Source organism: Cupressus sempervirens, chromosome 8, assembly GCF_028749045.1.
Source record: "Cupressus sempervirens isolate cs-2001-9-10 chromosome 8, ASM2874904v1, whole genome shotgun sequence".
Classification (NCBI taxonomy): domain Eukaryota; kingdom Viridiplantae; phylum Streptophyta; class Pinopsida; order Cupressales; family Cupressaceae; genus Cupressus; species Cupressus sempervirens.
In genome coordinates this window covers 298,283,335-298,310,380 of record NC_143125.1, presented here as the reverse complement: position 1 = coordinate 298,310,380, position 27,046 = coordinate 298,283,335, and the positions used below count along the sequence as shown (strand labels likewise).

Genomic DNA, 27,046 nt, shown 5'->3' with positions numbered 1-27,046 from the left:
GATTGTGTATCCTTTTACTATCAATATCTTGGATCATGATTTACAATCTCCTTGCACTCTCAAACATCTAAAAAATGGATCTTAATGATGGATAATAAGAGTGTGTTAGATGTGCATCTTAATGATGAATCATAGAATGTGGTCTAACATATTGATGTCTAAAATACAAGCACAATCAAATTAGAAGTAGCTAAGAAATAATTTAATAGATTGTGAAAATTGGATAAAATTGAACGGTCAAACATTATTTATGCTGATCAAGATAATATAGGACCAATGCATTGATTAGAATGTTTGAACTATTATTGTTTACATTACCTATAAGTTGCGAGACAAAAAAGTGCAATCCCAATCGTTATGTGTGAAGTTTGTTCTACACCTTAGTATGACTATTCAACTTCAAGCACAGACCCAATGACCCAACCACTTACTCCAATAATATACCCAGAGAATTGGCATACAACACGAAGGTAAAACCATGCAGGATCTACAACTTCAAATATTTTAATGTACCTTGCAATTATAACTCTAATTGAAAACATAAATTATCTCATGTCTCTAGATTCCAACCATAATATCCATTAGAATGAAAATATATTTCATATTCTATTGGATTAGTGTCAAATAGCTTAAAAACCATCTAAGATTGTAGACATATGACTCTAGCTAAGATTTAGATATATGACTTAGGCTATCTATAATATTATTGTGCATAATTTTTTACTATCATTGTAAAAAAATATTTTCTTCAACATTTCAGATCAAACTACAATAAATTAGAAAATATAAGATTTTGGTCTTTTACAAAAAAAAAAAATTTGAGATCGACAAATATAAGATTTTGATCTTTTACAAAAAAAAAAGGGAAATATTTCCACCTCTGTGTATACTATCATATGAATAACTAACATAATTTTCAAAACAAACATAATCATTAACTTCTTCAAATTCTAAAATTAGAACACTAATGAAAGATATGAACACAACAATCCCTGCTCTTTTTTAAACTTAAGCCTGAGTTTCCAATACAATATTAACTAAAAAGTGAATGCCTGGTTGTTTAAGCTACTCTTTTTAATATAAAGAGACAAAGCATGGTCTTAATCTACACCTTGATCCCCTTAAACTTTAAGCACTTGCAAAGATTTTGAATTGAAAAGATATGGATGTTAAGAAACAAAGTGCTTACATTTTCTAGAGTATGGTGAGAAATCCTAGAAGGAGCAAAGGTGGCTCCATTTTGTATATTGAGTGTCCCTAAACTCTTGAGATCGACCTCAGTAGTACTGTACATGCAAAGACTCAAGTTACTCACTGAGTCAACCACCTTCCACACCTGATTAACACTAGTTTGATTTGAATCAAGCCCAAAGGAAGCAAAATTTTGTAATCTTCCCACGACTATTTTCATACACAACACTCTTGTTGGTTACAGGAATACTAATATTTGAAAGACTCAAAGTAGCAACCTAAGAGATCACATTATATGTATCAATAACAATTGATCAATTACTCAATCTAAAATCAATTGAGGTATGTGTTCCAATCATTTATATCCCATTTGGGTTTATCCCCAAACTTACCCATCCTCTAGAAGCAACAGAGGCAACCTGGAAAGCTATACCCAGTGACTCATTGTATGCATGGTAGATATATGATAGTGTAGCTCCTAATGCATTTAATCTATTATAGATTTAGTAAGACATTTTTCTTCGTTGGGCCATATGAATGCTTATCAAACTGAAATCAGAATATATTGGAAGGAAACTTCTCAAGCCAAAATTCTAGTATACTGAATCTAGTCATTTTTGCTTATTTTTAATTTATTTATTGCGGTGGGTCCAAAATGCCTGTTTGGTGTTACATCTAGTTGATAGATGTCAAAGAATAAGTTTGTAGAGGATTCATGGGTGTGTTAAAAACCACATATTAATGAGCATGATTTATGTCAATTATTTCTCTTACTATGTTGTCTTTACCTTTTTCCTTACTACAACTCATCAAACAAGGCATTTGGAATTAGAAGGGGAGTTACAAATGTTTGTAATGTGCCCCTTATCTATGATCATATGGCCTTATAGTGGAAAAATAGTCCACATGAAGCAAATGGAAGTGGCAAGAGTAAATAAAAATTCTATAGCTTCTGCCAACATCCTTCCACCTAAGTCAAAATAGAAGTTTTTCAAATGAGCATGAATTTTGTCAATTATTTCTCTTACTACATTGTCTTTACCTTTTTCCTTACTGCAACTCATCAAACAAGGCATTTGGCATTGGAAGGGAAGTTACAAATGTTTGTAATGTGCCCCTTACTTGTGATCCTATGGCCTTGCAATGGAAAAACAGTCCACATGAAGCAAATGGAAGTGGCAAGAGTAAAGCTAAATTCTACAGCTTCTGCCAACATCCCTCCACCTTGAGTCAAAACATAAGTTTTTTGAATAGGGTATGGATGTCCATCAAAGAACATTTAGATCAAGATAGTATTCTAGAATGAATCTAGAATAATATCTATGGTAGATGAATACCCCACAGTCAAGAAAATAAAAAAATGCTTTATTTGGAAACTCAGAGTTAACAAATTTGAAGAGCTGAAGAGAGCCCTCCCTAAAAGAAAGACCAAATTTTGACATGTACTCCATGACTTAATCATGCATTGTATAATTTAGTAAACATGAATGAAACCACAATAATTTGTCCTACTAATAAATTGGAAAAGAGGAAGAGTTAAAAATATACCAAATGTTATAGAAGCGAAGGTTGTAGAGCCATACTTGACATTCTCGATGGATGCAAAAATGGTTTGCTCTTGCCCATCACCAAGAAACATCACATTCATCTTCTCCTAGTGGAGCGACACATTAAATATTCATGAACTCTAGCTTTGACATAAATAACATACCACTGATTGTTGTGAGAGGGCACTTGCATAAGAGCCTATTAGATATTCATCTTATACTACCCATTGTCATCCTAAGCCACAGTTGGATTCACCTGCAATGCCAACATAGGAACTTGCAACAACCTTTGATTTGTCCAAAATATCCATGGAGGAAAAGGAGTTGCTATGTGAAAATTAGGGTTATTTATCAAAGGATGTTGGGGGAAAAACCTATCATTATCATAGAAGAAGAGTTGGAACATGGCCAGAGCATTGTTGATACTTTTTGACAAAGAATGTCAATATTTATCCACAGAAGCCATCACTTCCCCATTATCTATGTGAAACTGTCCAAGCATGTCTCCACATCCGCCAGAGCTGCACTCAACTAGGTCTTGACATTTGACATCTAGGCCTTGGAGAGTTTCATTTTCAAGCCATCTACTTCTTTAATTGATCTATTGATGTGCTCCATGACTTCAAAATAAAGCATAATGCAATCTTGAAAAGCCCTAATTTCTTAAAGTTGGGGGACTCCTTTCAGAGTGAGTTACATCCAAGCTCCCATTTAGAATAATTCCTTTGACGACCCAATAAGATTGCAATGTTGAAATTGAAATCGTTGGATATGGTGTCTTCTTGCAGGTAGATGTTGGAATACTTTAGAATAACTGGGGGGGGAGTGAGTTAGTTATCCAAGGTCCAGATATATAAATAAAAATTTTCATAGCTTAGTGAACCCATAAAAAATTTATACTCATGCATGTATCCATAAGATTATGCAATCACTTAAAACTTGTAGGTTACTGTCAAATCAACCTGCAGAAATGTAAAGCATGAAACATAACAGATTCATCAACACACTTGACACAATGATTTACATGGAAACCCAATTTGGGAAAAACCATCAATAACATGATACTCTTTTCACTCTTCTGAAGTGATGCCCTATGAAAGGTCAGCCTTATTGAAGGTTATAATACACACTATTAAATGTGACCCTGCTAAAGGATTTCAACCACCCTATTAGGAGTAAGTCTTGTTAGAGGACTTTAGACCATTCACTTGGAATGTCACCTAGTTAAAGGATTTACAAATGACTATTAGGTCAACCTTAATCCAAAGGATTTACCCTAGACTAATACAATTGTTAGATAGTAACAGTAAGGCTTTGATCTGATACAACTTACAACTTCATTTGTAGATTATAGATCACTATTCAGTCCTTAATTCTACTTGGCCTTCATACTTTATAGCTCTAATAGCTTGTTCACCCTTCAAGCATTCATCTCCTTAAGCCTTCTTTCTTAACATGCCATTGTAGACTCTTCTCTTAGGTCACTAGATGAAGCAAAACCCTTGACTCCTTGTCTCCCTTAGGTTCTTGCACATGACAACCTTGCTTCATGACTAGCCATTCCTATAAATAGGAAATTAAGATATTTTGCCACTCATTCTCCATCATCCAATTTAGGGTTTGGATGGATTAGGTAGGATACAATGTATCTACCCCATATCTCATATCTCTTCTAGAAACTTCTATAATCCACTTTGAATTTGACTAAAAGTAGTTTACCTTGAATTCTATGCCACCAACTCATCAACCTTATCTTCCACCTAGTTTACATAATCCAAGAAAAAAAACTTGTTAGCTCAGATTCATCAATTCACGATCTTTTGAATAATGCAGCATCTCGACACTATCAAGCTTCTAATGCTCAACACATATTGTGTTGCTCGACATCCATTATAAAATTACTCAGCACTAACTAAAGTTTACTAGTGCTCGGCATCAACTAAACTTTACTCAGCATCCACTATTTTGCTTGGCTTGCTCTATCTTTGCTCGACACCTACTATCCACTCAATCAAGCTTGGTAGACAAACTTTGTGTAACTTGTTCTTCTAAACTTCCTTAGTGTAACCAACCTTTGTAACCTTAAGTAGATTATCAATACATCATGTCATCACTGTCTTAACTAATTCTTGTACTTCCTTACATAATCATAACTCAACCTTTCCTCTAGGTGTTGTTGTTACATTTTTTGATCAAATCCTCTTCATTAATCAAATAAGTTATAGTATTAAATCTTATAAGCAGTTGCCTTACCAAAAAATAGCAAGTTTGACATCAGTGACAAAACAATGATTGAAACACATAGTCTTCTTCAACAATCTCCCTCTTTCAATCTAGTTTCAACAATCTCCCTCAACAATAATCTATTCAATCTAATATTAACAATATCCCTCTTTGGCATTGATGGAAAACCAAACTGATCAACCAAATCAATCAAATGGTAAACACCTTGTTCAACCAAACTGACTAGGTTAAAACAATAAGACAATACCAAAAAGAAAATAATTCCTTGTATTGAAATCTCTCTCTCTCTCTCTCTCTCTCTCTCTCTCTCTCTCTCTATTAGCAACTTCCATCTTTTGATTAGTTTACAAAATTCTTTCTTATAACTCCCTGCGAGTTTCTTCTTATTACTCTCTCTTATCTTATTACTCCTTCTTACTAGGTAAATGTTAGGATTTTTCTTTCTTTCTTATATTTTACTTTCTTCCTCTGATCAATAAATCTCTCCTTCATTCTGATCAATGAATCTCTCCTAGCAATTATCTCCCTCTTAGGATTAGTAAACTCTTCCTCTTTGACAATAATCTCTTGATATAATTTTCATCTCTTGATCAATCAATCTCTCCCTCTTTGACAATAATGCCAAAGACTTGTCATCTTTAACATGACAAATATAAACGTTTTTAGTTTCTTCAATTTCTCTCTCTGTCACCTTACTTGTGATTGATTTGAAATTTCAACTCTTTGATTATTTTAGGCAGCTCCTAAAATGAGATCCTTTGCATCAATGTGCAACATATGAACATTAGCTTGTTTGATGCAGGGCACTCCTCTTGTTACTTAGATAGCCTTAGATAGGGGTGTAACCCCTAGCTTACCTCTTAGATACTCATGAGGATACTTAGGTAATGCTTTTGTGAAGATATCTATAATTTGTTCCTTTGTATTGACATATTCCATCTCTACCTCTTTATATTGAACTGACTCTCTCAAGTAATGATACTTGATCGCAATATGCTTAGTCTTTGTGTGCATCACATGATTCTTTGATATATTGATAACACTTGTATTATCACAATAAAGTATTGCTGGTTTTGTGATCTCTTCCTTCATATCTTGAGTAGCTATTTGATCCATACAATTTTTGTACAATTTACAACAACAACAACATATTTAGCTTCAACAGTAGATTGTGAAGTGCAATTTTGTTTCTTACTAGTCCATGTAACTAGTCTCTTTCCTAAGAAAAATGCTTCTCCACTGGTGCTCATTCTGTCATGAATGTTTCCAACCCAATCAACATTAGTGTAGGCTCTCAATTCAAAATTTTCATTCTTCTTATAGTATAGACTAAACTCTTTTGTTCCTTTTAGATATCTCTTTTTTTTTTATGACCATTAAATGATTCTCCCTAGGATTAGCATAGAATCTTGCAACTATCCCTATAGATAATGCAATATCAGGTCTGCTATGTACTACATATTACAATTTACCAATCATAGACCTATACAATGTTTGATTCACCTCAACTGAATCATCATTCTTTGACAACTTGTGTCTTGTCACTATAGGTGTACTTACTAGTTTGGAATCCTCCAATCCAAAAGTTTTTAATATTTCCTTGACATACTTTGATTGAGTGATGTATATACCATATTTCATCTGATATAATTGCAAACCCACAAAGAATTTGATCTCTCCAAACATAGACATCTCAAATTCTTGCTTCATCTGATTTGCAAAATCCTTAAATAAAGCATCTTGACCTCTAAATATGATATCATCAACAAAAATTTCAAATAATAAAACACCTTTGCCTTTTTTTCTTCATGTACAAATTGTTCTTATCATCAGTCCCTTCAAATCCAATCTTCATAAGATAATTATGAAGTCTGTCATACCATACTCTTGGTGCTTATTTCAAACCATATAGAGTCTTGTGTAGTCTACATACCATATTCTTATTGTTAACATCAACAAAAACTTCTAGTTGTTCTATGTAAACTTCTTACTCTAATATAACATTCAAAAATGCAGATTTAACATCCATTTGATTAACTTTGAAACCTTTGTATGCAGAGTAAGCAAGTAAATTTCTTACTCCTTCCAATCTAGCAATAGGGGCAAATGTCTCTCCATAGTCAATTCCTTCTTCATGTGCATATCCCTTGCAAACTAGTCTTTCTTTGTTCCTTGTGACTTTACCATTTTAATCTAGGTTGTTTCTAAATACCCACTTGGTACCAATCACATTTTTGCCTTCTGGTCTAGAAACTAGACTCCATGTTTTGTTTTTCTCAATTTGTTCAATCTCTGCTTCCATGGCTTTACTCCACTCGTCATCTTCTAATGCATCTCTCACTGATTTGGGTTCCTTCATGCTCAAAAAACATGTATCACTTCTCAATCTATTCCTTGTCATTGGTCTAGCATCTTTATCTCCAATGATTTGGGCAGTAGGATGATGTCTTTTGACATACTTAAACAATCTTGGTTCAACTCTTGTTTCTTCATTTTGTCTTTCAACTTCAAATCAATGTGTACATCTTTGTCAGGTAGCTTAGCATCTCTTTCATGTACACTAATCTTAGAATCAAAAAGTGCATCCACTTCATTCTATAACTTAGTTTATGAATGTAGCTTAGTTCTTGAATGTAACTCGGCATTCATAGGGTGTGACTTGATAGTCACTAAAACTTGTTATTGATTTGTAGCTTATTTACAACATCTTCTTCAGCAAACATACCTTCATAAAAGTATACAAATGATTTGTATTGTTCTGGTTTTTTCATAGGTTTAGCCTCATACAGTTCTGTATATTCATCAAAGTTTAGATTTGCACTTTTCATAATTTTGTTAGTGTTAGTGTCTAAACACTTACAAGCTTTACTTCTTGTGGAATATCCTAGGAATATACATTCTTCACTTTTTGCATCAAGTTTACCATTCCTTGAATCTTTAAGAATGCAACATTTACTTCCAAATACCTTAAAGTATTTTACATTGGGTGAGTATCCATACCATAGTATAAAAGGTGTTGAATGGGTACCTTTCTTGATTTGCACACAATTCAAGATATAGACAGCTATACTTACAACTTCTCTCTAGTATTTCAAAGCAACATTCTTCTCCATCATGAGTGTTCCAGCACAATCCATTATAGATCTATTCCTCTTTTCAGCTATTCCATTTTGTGGAGGTGTTCTAGGGGTAGATGTATGTCTTTTGATTCCTCTATCATTACAGAACATCTCAAACTCATTTGATGTGAATTGTCCTCCTCTATTAGATCTTAAACACTTTAGACTTTTACCTATTTCCTTTTCAACTCTTGCTAAGTACCACTTAAACATTTGGAAAACATCAAATTTCTATTTCAGAAACATAATTGTCATCATCCTAGAAAAGTCATCAACAAATATCATACTGTACTTATCTCCTTTGTAGCTTTACACATTAGTTGTCCCACACAAGTCAATATGAAAAATCTCTAATATTCCTTTAGAGGCATACGTTTTACTCTTAAAACTTGACTTTTTCATTTTGCCTAGCTGACATTGTTTGCACATTACACTATCTGGTTTCTTTAATTTAGGCAAACCTCTAACTTTCTTCATGTTATTAATACTAACCAAGGATCAAAGTTAACGTGACATAACCTCTTGTGCCATAGCCACACATCATCAAATTTTACAATAAGACAATTAGCATCCTCTATATCAAGATAGAATAGGTTACTTCTAGTTTGATCACTCTTTCCAATCAGCTTCCCATTTGTGTCATATATCTTAGCAATCTTTTTTCAAACTCAACCTTACATCCCAAATTATTCAATTGTGACATACTCAACAAATTATAGTTAAGTCCTTCAACATAGTAATCATTGTCACATAAAATCTTATCTGTAAGTTTGATAGAACCTTTTCCTTTTATCAAACATTGTGCATCATTACCAAATCTTACACTTTCCATCATAACAATTTAGGTTAATGAGATTACTTTTGTCTCCAATCATGTGATGTGAACACCCACTGTCAATGATCCATCTATCATTCTTGTTCACACAAGTCACAAGTGCAGTTACCTCATCTTCATCATATTCATCCTTTATTGCAACATACACCACTTCATCATCGTGTTCACCAGATTCTTACTTTGTTTCCTCTTCAACAATGTGGGAAGACTTCTTACCTTTGTGTTTATAATTTTTGTTGTCTTTATCTCTTCTACTCTTGTACTTGTCACCACCTCTATAGTTCTTCTTCTTTGGACATCTAGCAGCAATATGACCAACCTCATTGAAATTGAAACAAATGATGGGTAATTTACCTTTGAACTTTCCTTTACCTTTGTGAAATCTTCTTGCTAGTAGTACTTCAAATTTTTCAACATCCTCCTTATTTGTATCACTATCACTAGACACGTACTTCTTCTTTTTCTTCTTCATCTTCTCATTAGGTTCCTTTAATGATACCTTAGCTTTGAAAGCAGATTCAATCTTTTTAGGTTTGTAATTGTCAAAATTAGATAGTTCAAAAGCAGTGAGTCTACCTACCAGACCTTAAAATGATAGTTTATTTCTTGGAATACATCTCAGTTCTTCAATTGCAAAAACTCTAATAGAATATATAGGCAACAATGTCCTTAAAACTTTGCTTAGTACATTATCATCATCTATATTACCAGTAGCTCTTCTTATTGCATTAACAACTTCTTTTATCCTTTCAACATATTGAGAAATATTGTCACCTTCATCCATTCTCATATCATCAAAATTATCTCTGAGACTTTCAACTTTGGCTCTTAGAACATTTTCATCTCCTCCATGGATAGTGGTTAGGGCATCCCACATTTTCTTTTCACTATCAAGGCCTTTGATATTATCAAATTTAACATAACTTAGGGCAAATGCAATCTCCAACATTGCCTGGTTGTGTTCTTTCTTCTTCTTCATATCCTTAGTCATAAAGGTACTGGCAGGATCAATATGCTCCACAAAAATGGTAGATTGTGCATGATCTCCATGTCCTCCAAGATGTAGCTTCATCAAACTTTTCCATGCAGGAAAGTTATCTTTATTGAGCTTGGGTACTTCTCTTTTTGACATCTTGATATTTGTGCTTCTAGTACCTTCAAACTAGTCCTCTTAAGCAGATAGATTTGATACAATTGTTGGAATACTGTAGAATAACTAAGAGGCGGGGGGGGGGGGGGGGTGAATTAGTTATCCAAAGTCCATATGTATAAATAAAACTTTTCATAGCTTAGTGAACCCATAAAACATTTATAGTCATGCATGCATCCATAAAATTATGCAATCACTTAAAAATTCTTGGTTATTGTCTAATCAACTTGTGGAAATGTAAAGCATGAAACATAACAGATTCATCAACACACTTGACACAATGATTTATGTGGAAACCCAATTTAGGAAAAACCACCAGTAACATGTTACTCTTTTCACTCTTTTGAAGTGATGCCCTGTGAAAGGCAAACCTTGTTAAAGGTTACAATACACACTATTAAATGTGACCCTGTTAAAGGATTTCAATCACCTTTTAAAGAGTGAGCCTTGTTAGGGGACTTTAGAACATTCATTTGGAATGTCACCTGGTTAAAAGATTTACAAATGACTGTTAGGCCAAACTTAATCCAAAGGATTTACCCTAGACTGATACAATTGTTAGAGAGTAACAATAAAGCTTTGATCTGATATAACTTACAACTTCATTTGTAGATTATAGATCATTGTTCAATCCTAAATTCTACTTGGCCTTCATACTTTGTAGCTTTGATAGCTTGTTCACCCTTCAAGTATTCATCTCCTTAAGCTTTCTTGCTTAACATGCCATTGCAGACTCTTCTCTTAGGTCACTAGATGAAGAAAAACCCTTGACTCCTTGTCTCCCTTAGGTTCTCACACATGACAACCTTGCTTCATAACCAACCATTCTTATAAATAGGAAACTAAGATATTTTGCCGCTCATTCTCCCTTGTCCAATTTAGGGTTTGGATGGATTAGGTAGGATAGAATGTATCTACCCCATATCTCATATCTCTTCTAGAAACTTCTCTTAGAATCCACTTTAAATTCACCTAAAAATGGTTTATCTTAAATTTTGTGCCACCAGCTCATCAACCTTTTCTTCCACCTGGTTCACATAATCCAAGAAAATAAACTTGTCAACTTAGATTTATATATTCATGATCTTTTAAATAATGCAACAACTCGACATTATCAAGTTTCTGATGCTTGGCACATACTACATTGCTCAACATCCATTGTGAAATTACTCAGCACAAAATAAAGTTTGTTTGTGCTCAACATCAACTAGACTTTACTTGGCATCCACTGTTCTACTCGACTTGCTTTATTTTTGCTCGAAACCTACTATCCACTCAGTCAATCTTGGCAGACAAACTTTGTGTAACTTGTTCTTCTAAACTTTCTTGGTGTAACTAGCCTTTATAACCTTAAGTAGATTAATAATACATCATGTCATCATTGTCTTAACTAATTCTTGTACTTCATTAAATAATTATAACTCACCTTTCCTCTAGGTGTTGTTGTTACATCTTTTGTTCAAATCCTCTTCATCAATCAAATAAGTGATAGAACTTAAATCTTATAAGTAGTTGTCTTACTAGCAATAGCAGGTTTGATATCAGTGACAAAACAATGATTGAAACACATAATCTTCTTCAATAGTAAAGTCAATGAGCTTTGCTCACCCACCATTGTAAAAAAACACAATGCCCAATTAGGAAACCACATACAATGATAAGATTTGACAAAAGATTATGATGTTGTCTAAAATTAGTGAATTGTACTAATTGATGAGTTTTATTGTTTCTTTCCAACTCACTCTGACTATAGAAATGTGTGATGTTAGAGAGGCATACAATACTTTAGCTAAAAATATGCAAAACTCAAAAAATTTAATAACAAACCATTTATCGGTGATCTGAAACCATTTAACGACAACAACTTTGTGGTGTGAGACAAATTTTGACTAGAGACAACTCCAGAAGGAAAGCCTATTAGCTAATTATTATTATTTTCATTTTTAAATATTGGAAAATAATTGAGGAATTTAAGTTTGTTTAAAGAAATAGAGTACAAGCTTCATGAGTGAGTCAGAGTTAAATTTGAAAATAAGAAATGCATTGGTAATGATGTTGGAGTAAAACAACAAGAATGGTCTTCTTTTTATCTCTTCTTCGGCCTATATATTGATATAGTTGAAGAATGGTTAAACAAAAATATGTTGGTGAGTGTATCAACTTGTAAGATATTTGGTGAAGTAGGGAAACTACTTCTTTATGCCAACATATGTATTCTAATTGCAAAAATTACCCACAATTTGTATTAGACAATTTTAAGACTACCATCTAGACAAAGCAAAGTGGTCGTAAAAAGTTCACTATGTTAAAGAGTTCAATATCATGTGAAACATGATGAAATATACTATCTAAAGGAGGAAATCAAGGATAAGGCTAAAAAATTCCCCACCAAGGAACCCTTAGGAAAAAAGCCAAGAAAACGTAGAATTTTTTTATAAGCATTCCAAGCAAAGAATTACAATGTCAAAGATATGACACAATATGTTGCACTTGTGTGATAATGCACACAAACACAAACAAGACTTTACAAGGTGCTTTGGGAGGTCTCAAACAAACTTGGTATAACTCAAAACAACTTTAAATGTCACAAGGAGATAAGTTAACCTTGGGAGGGAACACCCTCCAAGATAACTCAAAACACAAAAAGGTTTATTTTAAAGCCAAAATAGAATTCTTGCTCAATATGCATATTGCAACATTGAAATATTAAGTAAAAAGTGAAAATATAACTCATCCTTAGTACCAATATTTACACACACAAATTGTGCTATTCCATATCATTACCATTTGATTATAGTATCCTTCTTTGAGAATGTCCTATTGTAATGGCCCCATCAGGGAACCTAGAAGTAGTAAGCTAAACTCATCTAAGAGGTGAAGTTTCATTTTCTTTTCTTTTTAAGTGACAATAGATTCCCTAAAAATTTAACCTTAGATTTTTTTCCTTATTATAACTTGATTTAATCCAATTTAAAAATTAAACTTAGTATGTTCTCATTGACCAAAGTAGTGATATACATTAAGAGCATATGATTATTGAAATAAGAAAGCATAGTACTTATAAAGAAAATGAAACATAACGTGTAAATCATATTCACAAGTAGCTATAATGATACATATATCAAAGTTTTCCTTAACAAAGATAAATAGCAACTTTTATTTTATTTTAAATACATCAATTTTAATCCCCTTTACATTATACATCAAATTACATTTCAACAAATTACACTACATCAAATTACATTAAATGCAAGTATCAAGAACATCCTGATTAGCTTTAACATTATCCAAGCATCTCTTCATGAGGAACTCCAACGTTAAGCCAAGAGCAAGCCTCAAGTTTTGCCACCCAACCATGTGGACCCTAAGAAACCACTCCCAGAGATAGGAAACAAACCATGATCCATAAAAGGCCTAAGTTGAAGCTAGGGCTTAATCCTAAGATATCAATGACAAAATAAAAGGGCTCATAGGTGACCTCGAAATATAAGGACAAGAGTGAAGGGTGTATCAACCACTAGGTGAGTGTCATTGTACCTTCCAGTATGTTGGGATCCACCCCCTGGGCTTAAGATTGTCCTATCACATATAATGTCTTTTCCTTGAGTACTCCAATGGGGATAAGCATGACCAAGTAATGACGGTATCAACCCCCTAAGCTTAGGGACCTATATTATGTGTAGCAAGTCCATTCTTCTAGTACTCCAACAAAACTTCCATAATTATCTAATTAAGTGTGAATACCCATTCCTAAGCCATAGTTAATTTTATTTATGTCACCACTTGTTTACTAACTCATAAAGGAGCTAGTCTACGTAGGGCTCTGGTCTCCTAGCATAGGGTTCCTTGGCTACCACTTTTGGGCCCCAACACCTATGGTGAGCCACTAACCTAGGGTTTCCACCCTACTCAATATTTACACTCATGGCATGTTCGTACAAGAAGTGTCATCACATAAATCAACATATTCTAATTACATAAACTAGTAACAAGTATGAACTAGAATTCAACCAAAAGATTCACTCCATATTTTCCATAATGACAAAGCAACTATAAAACTATGCATATGTGAGCTATATTTGTGCTACTATTTTATTTTGTGGTGCTTTCATTATAACTATGCATTTGTATAGCAAAAAGGTGATTTTGTAACATAAACATGGGAAAATATTTTATATTCACCAATCATGCACATTCATTCAATAGAATGATGCATGTATAAATTCTAGCAACACTTTTATTAGATTTACACTTTGGATCTACAATGTTGCATATACATAAAGCATAGCAACACATATGGTTTAAGTAGATTGACTGACATGTCAATTGTCTAAGGTTGTACTGTTGTGCATATGAACGATATATATGTGCATATGTGTAGTATACATGCACATATGTGTAGTATACATACACATCTGTAATAGAGGACTCAAAAAAATATGAAGGCTATGAACTAAATTCCTAGGGCTTACTAGGTAGCAGAGGATTCTCCCAACATAATCTAGGTTGAGATCCCAGACAAAATACCCTTCCAACATCCCTCCCAAGGGATTCGATTCATAACATTCTGTGTGTACACTTCCATAATTCAAAATAGTAGTGTCATACCCATCACACAAGGAAGAGCATATAAATAAAGGATTCATAAATACAATACAAACTACCATCTTACAATGAGAAGATTTAGTATGTCCTAGAAATTTAAACTCTACAATAAACAATGTGATACAAGCCTACTTTTTTAATTCTTTGGTGGTGCTTGGTGGAGTTTATCTTTGTGAGCCTTCCTAATTATCCAACCTCCTTTTCCTCAACAAGTTTGGTTTCCTTCCTTAGTTTCCTCCCGAGTTTCTGCATGTATAATTCTCCAATTGTAAATTGACTATAGTTTTTTGCCAAATATTTCCTATGGTTTGGTTATCAGGAAATAACCTATTTTATAGGAGGTTGAAGTTGTTCATGTATGGTTGTGCCCATTGGAAACAACTTTGGATAAAGTTTTATTAAATAAATCTAACTTATTTGTTTAATTCTTTTGAAAATTAATGAATATCTCTCATTGATTCCTAGCCACTACACTTTTTTTTCCTAGCAAATGGCCAAAGCCTTATATTATATTAGATAATAATAATAAAAGATTACAAGATTCTCTGTTCTGACGGGCATTAGTAGGAAAGAATGGAGTAAGAAAATCTCCAGTCTAGCCTGAGACATATGTCCTTTATTATACATGAAATAAAAGGGGCATACCCTAGTGAGAAGGAATATCGCAGTATCCTTGTGTTTATCATGAAATTTATGCAACAAATACAATTTGAGGAAATGAACCAAGAGCATCTAGAGAAATGCTACCTTTGGGTAGGAGGAGGAGACTTGCTAAAAAGTGAAAGAACAATAGCATAGGCTAACCACCAAATAGAGTTAAACATTAATCAAATAAAAGGATAAAAGCATAGACCATATTAGATTACTCTTTTATGGGATGATGCTTCCTAAATACTCAGTCTGATAAGTGAGATGATCCATAAATCTATGGGTGCGAGCAAAAATAGAATTAAGAGATAGTAATCCTTTCACAACAATAAGTTGTATTCTTTTTATAGTTTATATTGAAGTTGATGTGACAATTGTGTTCTGTACTAATTTTGAGGTGTATTCTTATTAATGACTATATTGCTAGTAGCTGTTCTGTTATAATGTTTATAGAGACTCCATAAAAGCCTCTGGGTTCTTTGAATATTGCAAAATGATTCTATATGATAGTATTGATTTCATCCTTGTTAAATGCAGATTTAGGATTCTTGGTGTTCAAATTACCAATGTGATAAGATAAAATTGATTTATAGATAAAAGATGAGGAAAGGGCATGATATGATCTTTAAATAATATAGATTTAAAGACCAAGGATAGGCAAAAAAGACAATACCAATCGAAAACCCATTGCAGGCCAGTTAAATTTTCAAACAAGATTATCTAGATAAGGATAATATATTAATATGAATAGAGTTTACATAAGAAAGCTTTCTGTACTATGCGAAGTACTAGGAGGGCCCTAGACAATATATAATTTGTTGGCTGCCTTAGTAAAATGCAACAAGTCAACACCTACCATAATCCTTAACTTTATAGATTTTATAAGCTGCTTAGTGAAAATGTAGTAGAACCAAACCTATAAAAACCTTTAACTAATAATAGTAATACTAGCCCATAGCTATAAAGGGGTTGGGAGAAAAACTAGAGCAAAGATGAGACAGATAACTCAAGATCCTGACTATGCTTCTTGATTATGCTTCTTGAAGACCATAATGATCTCTAAGGCTTCTTGGAGATTTTTAGTCCCAGAGCTAGGTGGGAATTCATAGGCGTTCCTCATTCTACTTGATTTGTCATAGTTGGGGGGGAAAAACTCAACCACTTCCAAGTTAGAGAGATCTACATCTAGATGAATATACGTATCAAAAGCTTGCAGATAATTCATGAGCCATTCTCTTGTTGGGTCCTCTTTAATGCCTCACCATCATAGCAAGAATTGTAAGCTATCCTCCATCCTCAGCCATTCGATGAAGAAGAGAATGCTTTCTTTGATTACCAAGTAGGGGCGTTTAGGGCTTTTGGTGAGTTCAGGGTTGCCTAATTGATACTCCATATAAGCTTTAGGCAACAAGATTTTAAGTTTTACGTAATGTCAGAAACTACCTCTAAACCTATTAGCCAGCTCGAGTCGAAAAGATTATAACTTAGTATAATACTATCCCATTTTTCTACCACAACCCTAGCTAGGCATCCGATCCATAACCTCAGGATGTCGTTGTTAGTGTGCCACAAGTAGTCATAGCTAAAAACCCCTTCCCCCAAAACCCTATTGACCGAAACTCTACTCATGTCATCTATAGTTTGAAATAACTAGTTCCATCTTTTAGGTTTAACTAGACCACAAAAGGCCATGGTTCTATTTTCATAGGCATGATACAAGCAGATATTGGTATCCATAGTGGGAGGGGCAACACAGAGCCAAGTTCAAGTGAAAAGGGATGAATATGAGAAAACCAAAAAGTGACCCGTGTTAATATAATAGCAGGAGGGAAGGGTCTAGAATGATAGGTGGTGACACCACCTTCATGCTTTTGAATGATTATCCTCCTCTTGAGATCATAATTAAAGTGATACTTTTATTCACGATATCCCTAAGATGCAAATTTTAAGTTTGCACAAATACGCGAGCCAGGATTTGCGCCAAAATGGAAAATCATGAACCCAAGTGTCGAAGGGGATGCCAATAATGGATATAAACTAAGTCTAATAATCTTGAGCTAGCTATTATTAATTGTTGATATGTTTTCTCCATCTATACCTTTGTTTGCTAAACTATCTGCTTCAATATTGCCTTCTCTAAATATATGAGAAAATATAACTTCTTCAAATCCTTCCAGTAGTTTTAAGGTTACTTTTAGTCGGGAGTTTAATATCTAGTTTGGTGTTTTCCCTTTCCTGAGTGTGTTTAGGACTATTTGTGAGTCTCATTCGATTATAATTTTCTTGATTCTTAGATTGATACAAATTTTTAGTCCTTCTTCTACTATTAGTTCTGCCATGTTATTTGAAGTTACTCCTAGAGGCTTTGCTCTTTTTGGTAGCTAGTCCCCCGTTTCTTCCTTGACTATGCACCCTATTCCTGCCTTTCTAGGATTGCCTCTAGAGGCCCCATTGAAATTTAGTTTCTTCCAGCCTTTTGGTGGTGGTTCCCATTTGCATTCTTTTTTGGCCGCACTGTTATTCCTTTTATATGTGAGGGGTGGATTGATTAGATGTTTCCGTCATTTTTTAATTTCAGCATCCCACTCTGTGAATTAATAATTTGTTTATAACCTTCTTTTACTTTATAACTTCCATCTTTGGATGCTGCCCATATAAGTCTATCCTCCCTATTATTAACTTTGATTGGATGATCTTTAAGTATATTTTCTAGGATTTTCTGATCTACCTGATTAAGACCACAATTAACTAAGGATTTCCACTCCCAAGAAGTTTCTTCATTGGATTGGATTACTTGGATATAATCTTTAACTTTAGAGCCCCAGATTGTCTGTAAGTGTATTTTGGTGTTACAAGTTACATTAGAGTCTTCAAGGGGGGGGACACTAGAATAACGCTTCGTCACCTTTCCCGATATCCCATGTCATAAATTTGGTTATGAGGGGACGACACTTCATTAAGAAATTCCATACTACCAAACCGTTGGGAGGATTCCTAGTTCTAAATAGTGAAGTGCTATTAGATGCATTAAGATATTTATTATATAAAATTTTGGCCCATTTGTTGTCTCTTTCTTGATACACACTCCATACTTGTTTTGCTCCTAACACTTCATTTTGCCAATCTAGGTTTTTAATTCCTAGTCCTCCTGCTTCTTTAGGCCTACATATTCTTTCCCATTTGATCAATGCTACCTTCTTTTTATCTTCTAGGCCATTCCAAAAGAAATCTCTTAATTTATTTTCAATTTTTTGATTTATGTTCTTAGGTAGTAAACACAAGAGTTAATATGTACGTATAACCGATAACACAGCTTTGATTTTTGTTGCTCTCTCGGCCTTAGTTAGCCATTTCCCTTTCCAAGCTTCTATCTAGTTGTCTATTTTTCCCAAAGTTTGCTCCCATCCTTGGCCATTTTTATTTCCTTTTTCCAAATATATTCCTAGATATTTAAATGGAAAGGTGCCCTTTTTAAATCCTAGTTTGTTGCATATATAGTCTTCTCTATTTGCTATCATGTTTAAGAAAAAGATTTCAAAATTTTTTGTGTTGATTTTTTGACCAGAGGCTTCTGTATAATTGTTCAGAATTGTTTTGAAGTGGTCTATCTCTTTCTTAGTACTTGCGCCAGCTAGTATTGAATCATTAGCAAATTGCTGGTGTGTGGTGTTTTCCACATTTTTGGTGGCCTTTACTTCTTTAATTTTATTTTGAAGTTGTAGAGTTTTAATTGCTCTTCCAAAGGATTCTGCCATGATGATGAAAATAAAAGGGGAAATTGGGTCTCCTTGTTGGAGCCCCCTAGGTATACTAAAGAATCCTTCTAGGTTTCCATTGATGAGGAGTGAGGTTTTTGGGGTGGAAGTGCATTGAAAAATGATGTTTATCCATTGTTCATAAAACTAAAAGCTTTGAGTGTTTTACATAGGAATCTCTAGTCTACTTTATCATAAGCTTTTTATATATCTAATTTTCATAACATGCATGCTTTGTTATTTTTGTTTGCTAAATGAATCATTTCCTGAATGATAGAAATTCCATCTGGAATAGATCTCCCAAGTACAAATCATGTTTCTTCCTCTGATATTAATTCAATGAGAATTTTTTTGAGATGGTTAACTAAAGGTTTTGAAAGAACTTTGTAGACAATGTTGCATAGTGTAATACTTTTGAAGTCTCCTGGTTCTTCACTCTTATTTTTCTTGGGTATAAGAGTTAACAAGGTGTGATTGATTTTTGCTAAAAGGGTTCCTTCATTCCTAGATGCTTCTGATGCTTTCCATGAGTCTACACCTATTATTTCCCAACATTTTTAGAAGAAAAAAGCTTGAAGTCCATTAGGTCCTAGTGATTTTTCTAAGTTAATATTAAAAAGAGTCATTTTGATTTCTTGCAATGTGAATGGCTTATTGAGGACTTTATTATTGTTAGATGAAATCACCTTAGGTATAGTTTTCAACATTTCTTCTTGTTCTATTATATTAGAAATATCATAATTATTAAGGATGTCTTTAAAGTACTCCACAAATTTTTTTGTTATTTTATTTGGATTTTTTGTTGATTCACCTTGTGTATTTTTTATTTTTGATATATTATTATGAGCTCTATGATGTAATGTGCTGTTGTGAAAGAATTTCATGTTGTAATCTCCTTCTACCAGCCATTTCTCTCTGGATTTTTGCTTCTAGTATACCTCTTCTTTTGCTAAAATTTATTCTTGTTTTAGTAGATCTTCTTTTTCTAGTTGGTAGATTTCATTATTTATTCCTTTTTTCATAACTTCTTTGTTTAATTTTTCCTATTTCTCTTCTATGTCTAAGTTTTCTTTAAATATGTTTTTGAAGTGTGCTTTATTCCATTTTAGTATCTTTTCTTTTATGCTTTATAGTTTGGATACAAAGCAGAACATTTTAGAGCCCTGAAATTGTTCTTCTTGCCCTGAACTTTTAATATTGTTTAATAAAGTTTTTGTCCATAAACCACATCTTTTCACATTTGAATGGGTTCTTACTGGGCTTAGCCTACTCCTTGATTTCAATTTTAACTGAAAAGTAATCTGATCCTACCATTGGTAGAATTTCTACATTGATTTCTCTATTTAGGTTACTTAACTCTCCTTTAAAGAAAAATCTATCCAATCTTTCTGCTATGTAGCTAAAATCTTTTCTTCTATTATTCCATGTATACACTCCATTTTTTTGTAGGAATGTATATGAGAGAATTCCTTTCTTTCCATTCTCTGAAATCTTTTGTAGCTCTAGATATTGTCCTTATCCCACCATATTTTTCATCTCTCTTTAATATTGCATTAAAGTCTCCCCCAATAATAATGTTCTCATTTTGTAATGTGTTGAGGGAGGTTTTGATCTCACTCCAAGCTACTAATTTGTCTGCTATTTGTGTGGGCCCGTAGAGATTCATTACTATCATCTAGAGATTAGTTTTGTGCTAGAAACTCTGCTTCCCATGCAATTAGCATGGGAGGTTATGCCTTCTATATTGACTTTTCGGGTATTCCAATTAATTCCCAGTCCTCCTGAGGCCCCCTGTGATGGTTTAAATTATGATTTCCAAGTTCCTAATTTCTATCCTAACTTTAAGCCTTCTTCTTTGCTTAATTTTGTTTCCTGAATTAATAAAATCTCCGTGTCAAATAGTGTTAGGTTATGCTTCAATAAGTGTTTCTTGTTAGGGGCATTTAGGCCCCTAGCATTTCATGTAGTAATTTTCATTGTTCCTTGGGAAGGTTCTTCCCCTTCCTACCTTGTAGAATTTCTATGATCTTAGTTTGTTCCTTTGCCTGTCCTGCTACCTCCCTTAATTATTTTAATTCTTTTCATCCTCGTTTCTATTTTAGTTTACCACAAATGCGTGTCTTTAACCTTCCTAATTCATGGATATACCCAAATTTAGTTGATTGTTTACTCTTTCTACAATTTCTGATTCTTCTATTACCTAGTTATCTTCTGTTAAAATTTCTTTAATTAATTGGTTACTCATTTGGTAATCTTTTGCTTCTAGATTTTGCCCTTCTTCCTTCAAGCTTTTTTTCTCTGTTCCATCCTCCCAATTGAAACTTTCCACCATAGTTCCATAATCTTCCCATATTAAATGTTCTTCTATCTGATTTTCCTATTCTTTTTCTTGCGTGCTTGTTTTCTTTCTAATCTATTCTATCTCTAAGGATATTTTTCCTATATCTATCTCCCTTCTTATTTCTTCTCTATCCTAGTCAAACATATCCTTTCCATTGCTTGGTGTCTACCAAAATTTATAACTCTTCTTTTTTTCTTTTTTCCTGATAGTGACATTAATCTAATGGGCTAATTCTGCTGGCAAGATGTTAAGACTCTATTCATTCTTCTTTGATGTTTGATCTTGTTCTTGATTCACTTCTTTCTATGATTCTATTTCTCTATAAATCCCTATTTCTATATGATTATTGTAATTCTTCCCTTCCTATTCCATTGTTATCTCTTCTTCTATTGTTTTGAATTGTGTATTTCCTCTATTTTCTAATTCCTTCTCTAAGTCTGGCTTCAAAATATTCTTACCTATGTGTTCTATATGATTGGATTCTACTATGATACATTGGTCTTCTAGATCATTCTGTAGTAACAATATCTCATGGGAAAGCATCTTTAATTTTTAAACATTAGTCGCCATTTCTTCTATTGTGTCCTTTTTTGTTCTACAATCTTTACAATTTCTATATTTTTCTAAAGAATGTTGATAATCTATATTTGTCATCCATCCATATTCTGCCTCTTCTTCTCTTTCTAGACTATCCTTTTGAGTCTCTTGGACTATCTCTATTTTCTCCATGTCTTGATTTATTTTCTTCTTTGATGTTCTTTTTGCCCTGTTTTCCTCTACTTTTTTATCCTTTTTCCTGCTTGGCCTTTGTATTTTCTTTAAATTATTCTTGATGTTAAAGTCTATTCCTATAATTTTATTTATTTCTCTTGTATATTTAGTAAAAATTAATTTTTATATTGATCTGTTTGTTATAATTTTCTTGTTTATGATTTTACTTTGTTTTGTTTTTACTAAGAATCTTATCTTACTTGTTTTTGATTTACTGACTTTAAATCCTATTAGAATCCCTAGAGGTTGACCTATTCTTTTAATAATGTGGATGTCATTTAATTCAGATGGTATGTTTGCACATTCCATCCATTTGATTGCTTGTTTTTGTTTATTATAATTTTCATTGAAGTTGGGCTACCATGTGAAATTTAAATGATGCCCTTTATAATTCTAATAGTTAATTTCTAGATTCTATATCCTAACATTGCAAAAACCAATATTGATTTGCATGAGGAGTTATGTTACTTACCTTTGTTCCAAAAATTTTAGCCAGATTCCATTCCAAATTATTTTTGAATTTTGCTGGACCATTCCAATATGCGTGAATGCCTTTCTCAGTGTATTCCTACCATTTTTCTTCACTGTATATGTTACTAATGATTCTAGTATCAGTATTGTCTATTTTGGTTGGATTGTTTAGATTAAAGTATATTCCTTCGCTTGGTTTGTTTAATACATATTTCTTCTTCCAATGTGGAGGGATGTATGCCGATGATGATGATGTCTTAGCCCCCTTCTAAATTAGCTTTTTTAGATGGTTTTTTAGTATAGAAGCATATGTTTCATGTCTTTCTATTGAAGCCAATGTTCGAGACAAGGAAGGGCCTAAGGGTATGTTTTTGGGCTTGGAGATCAAGATGGGCTAATATATTTTATTTTTGTATTTTCTTTTCATCGACAAAGACTTTTAATCTTCTCTACTAGTGTATTTGGTTTTATTAAAGAAAACCTCTTGATTCTTCAATCGCTGGTCCATACCTTCATTCTCATTATGTGGTTTTGTGATCTATTTTTTGCCTTCTTGTCTATACTTTTTTTTGTTTTAAATAATCTTCCATCCATTTTTATTTTTGTTGTTCTAATTTTTATGAATGATTGAGTTTCATTCTGTGTGAAGTTAGATTAGGGTTTCAAAACCTTTCAACTTTTTTGATGATTTACAAATTCATTGTTCATTCTGGATCATGGTGAGAACTTTAAATTGATTTTTAACTTGGAGAGTGCTATCCCCCATCATTTGGTGTTGATTTGCATAGTGGTTTAGGGGAGGCTTCTTTTTAGACATGATCATTTTTCCTACTTTCTTTGGGTATTTCATCATATTCATTGTTTTCACAAAGCAGAGAGCTTAATTGCAATAACTAAATAAATTGTCATATATTAAATTCCTAGCCACTAAACCTTGTATATGGGAGAGGCTCAAGAATGTTGTGTAATATAGTGGTTGAGTTGTGAAGTTCTCCCTCCAAGGTCTCGAGTTCAAATCTTTTGTCATCCAAGTTTTACCTTTTGTGTAGTTTATTTTGGGTTTAACATCTCATCCCTAAAAGGGTTTGTTGAAGAGTTATGTAGGATAGTTGGTTGAGGATGGGATTGAGTGAGTGGTAGGTTTGAGGTTCAAATCTCTAAATATATATATTTTTGTTAATTTTATTTTAACTATTTCTTTTATACAAGAAATCACATTAACACACTCCATGCATATGTATATTTATTCGAGCATACACGTGTGCACCTATATATACTAGAATAATTATATACATAAGAGATCAAGATGAAAATCAAATAAAGATTAAAATAAAACCTTAATCATCATAAACATAAAATTCCCCCAAGCTCCCAAAATCAGGGTAACTAACTCTCCTATAAGGAAATTCCTAGGCTCAGGCTGCCCATATGGATCGTTGTTCCATCTATGAATCAATAATTATTATAGAGGCTTTTGTATCTCTGCCTACACACACTTGTATCACAAACCAATATACAAGCATATCTACAAATCTTATTTTATATATATATATATATATATATATATATATATATATATATATATATATATATATATATGTATGTATGTATGTATGTATGTATGTATGTATGTATGTATGTATGTATGTATGTATGTATGTATGTATGTATGTATGTATGTATGTATGTATAAAATCAAATAAAGATCAAAATAAAACCTTAATCATCATAAACATAAAATTCCCCCAAGCTCCCAAAATCAGGGTAACTGCCTCTCCTATAAGGAAATCCCTAGGCTCAGGGTGCCCATATGGATCGTTGTTCCATCTCTGAATCAATAATTATTATAGAGGCTTTTGTACCTCTGCTTGCACACACTTGTATCACAAACCAATATACAAGCATATCTACAAATCTTATGATATATATATATATATATATATATATATATATATATATATATATATATATATATATATATATATATATATATATATATATATATATATATATATATATATATATATATATATATCAATATATATATATATATATATGTATATCTATATATGTATATATATATATGTATATCTATATATGTATGTATGTATGTATATATGTATATATGTATGTATGTATGTATGCATGTATGCATGTATGCATGTACACACACACACACACACACACACACACACATTTACATACACATACACACACACACACACATTTACATACATATACACACACACACACACACATATATACATACATATATATGTGTGTGTGTGTGTATATTCATTCATTTATATTTATATTTAATAGAGTACTATGAGTATTGAATGGGTTAGCATGGTTAAAATCCATAAAACCAACAAGAAATAATGCAAATCATATTTATGTATGTGTATGCATAGAAGAAATATTTCTCTACTATCTCGTGTAAGGTAACATCACATCTCCTATCTCTATCAAAAAATATAAATCCAATACATAATAAATCAAGTCACTAGAGTGGCCACTGCATCCTCCTCCCCTAGGACTAGGTTTTCTCTTGAGAGCCAAAAAATAAATATGGGTAGGATGTCCCATATCTATCAACATCCTCCTAGGTGGAGGAGGACTAATCAATGAGGCCCCATTTTACCCTAGCTTGATCCACAATATGACCCCTAAGGTGTAGGGTTCTCTGCTAGAGTATGTGCACTGGCTCCAAAGCTAGCTGCCCATCTATGACCTATAAAGAATGTCAATCCAAAAAATGAGCAATATTATGAATGTACTCTCTAAACACATATATATGAAAAACATCATGTGTGCAATCAAGGATAGGTGGAAAGGCAAGCCAGTAGGAAACATGTCCAATCCTCTCAAAGATCTCAAATGGTCCAACAAACTGTGGTGCTAATTTAGATCCCTTCCCATATCTAATCAGACTCTTCTATGGCCTCTCTTAAAAAGACCTTGTTCTCAACTAAAAAATGCTTTTAAATTTGTGAGTATAAACAACTTCTTTCAATCATGTGTCATGAATAGATGCTCCCTGATCTTGTGTACTTGTCTTTCCATATCTTGAAGCATTTCTAGCCCCAAACTTACTCTGTCCTCCAAATAATCCCAACTGAAGGGAGTATGACATGGTCACCTATACAATGCCTACAATGGTGCCATATCTATAGAGATATGATATCCATTGTTGTAAGAAAATTATATGAGGTATAAGTAATCCTTCCAATGGATCTATCGATTCATAACATACATCCAGAGCATATCCTCCAAAACCTGGTTTACCCTTTTTGTTTGTCCATCTATTTTTGGATGATGAGATGAACTGAAATTCAGTTGTGTACCTAAAATTTTCTAGAGGGATGTTCATAACTCTAAGGTGAATATGGGATCTCTATCTAAAATAATCTTTTTAGGTATCCCATGGAGTTAAACCACATCCTTCATAGAAACTTTGGCCACTGAGCTCATTGTAAAAGAAGGCTGAACAGGGATAAAGTGTGCTACTTTTGTGAGTCTATCTACAATCACCATGATAACATCATGTCTCTGAGGTGTCAAGGGTAATCCAACTATGAATTCCATAGAAATTATATCCCATTTTTAACTAGTAATAGAGTGTGGTTGTAAGAGTCATGTCAAGTGTTGGTGTTCTTCCTTCAAATGTAGGCATTTTAAGCATCTGGTCACAGAGTTTATTTTATCTATCTTGAGACCTTCCTAGAAGTAGAGTTGTCACAATTTAGCATGCATCTTCTTAACTATTGGGTATGCTAAGTATTATGCTTTATGTGCTTCTGCTAATATGAGCCCCTTGAGTTCTTTAGGAACATATACTCTGCCTTGATGTCTTAACAACCCATCTTCTTTTAAGTGATAACCAGAGAACCTTCCCCTTAGATTCGATCCTGAATCTATTACTAACTTGACTCTCTAATACCACTTGTTAGCAGGTAATCCCTAAAGTATCTCATTGTGTATATCCACATAGATACTAAGGGAGGATACTTCATGCCTACACCTACTAAGGGCATCTGTCGCCACATTTTATTTCCCTTGTATATATCTTACATAAAAGTCATATTGTAGTGCCTAACCCTAGTTTACTCTTCATGTTATATTGTCAAATTCTTTTAGGCTAGCTTTTATGGTTGTGTTATGATTTAGTGTTACTTGGTTACCTAATTTAATTGATGTTATTTCATACTTATTTATTTGAGGAGCTAATTGATACTTGGTTATTTCATATGTTCATGGTTATTCTTTCAATGTTCATACTTTGTATGTTTTATATAGAGATTTTAGTTGTTTCATGATGATAGTTAGATGGATGACATATATATGATTCTATGGTTACTTACCTCAT

General features: G+C 33.0%; 1 pseudogene; it reads right to left on the bottom strand.

Moving 5' to 3' along the window:
• Window positions 1–314: 314 nt before the first annotated feature.
• Window positions 315–27,046, bottom strand: LOC149542599 (cytochrome b561 and DOMON domain-containing protein At4g17280-like; annotated as a pseudogene).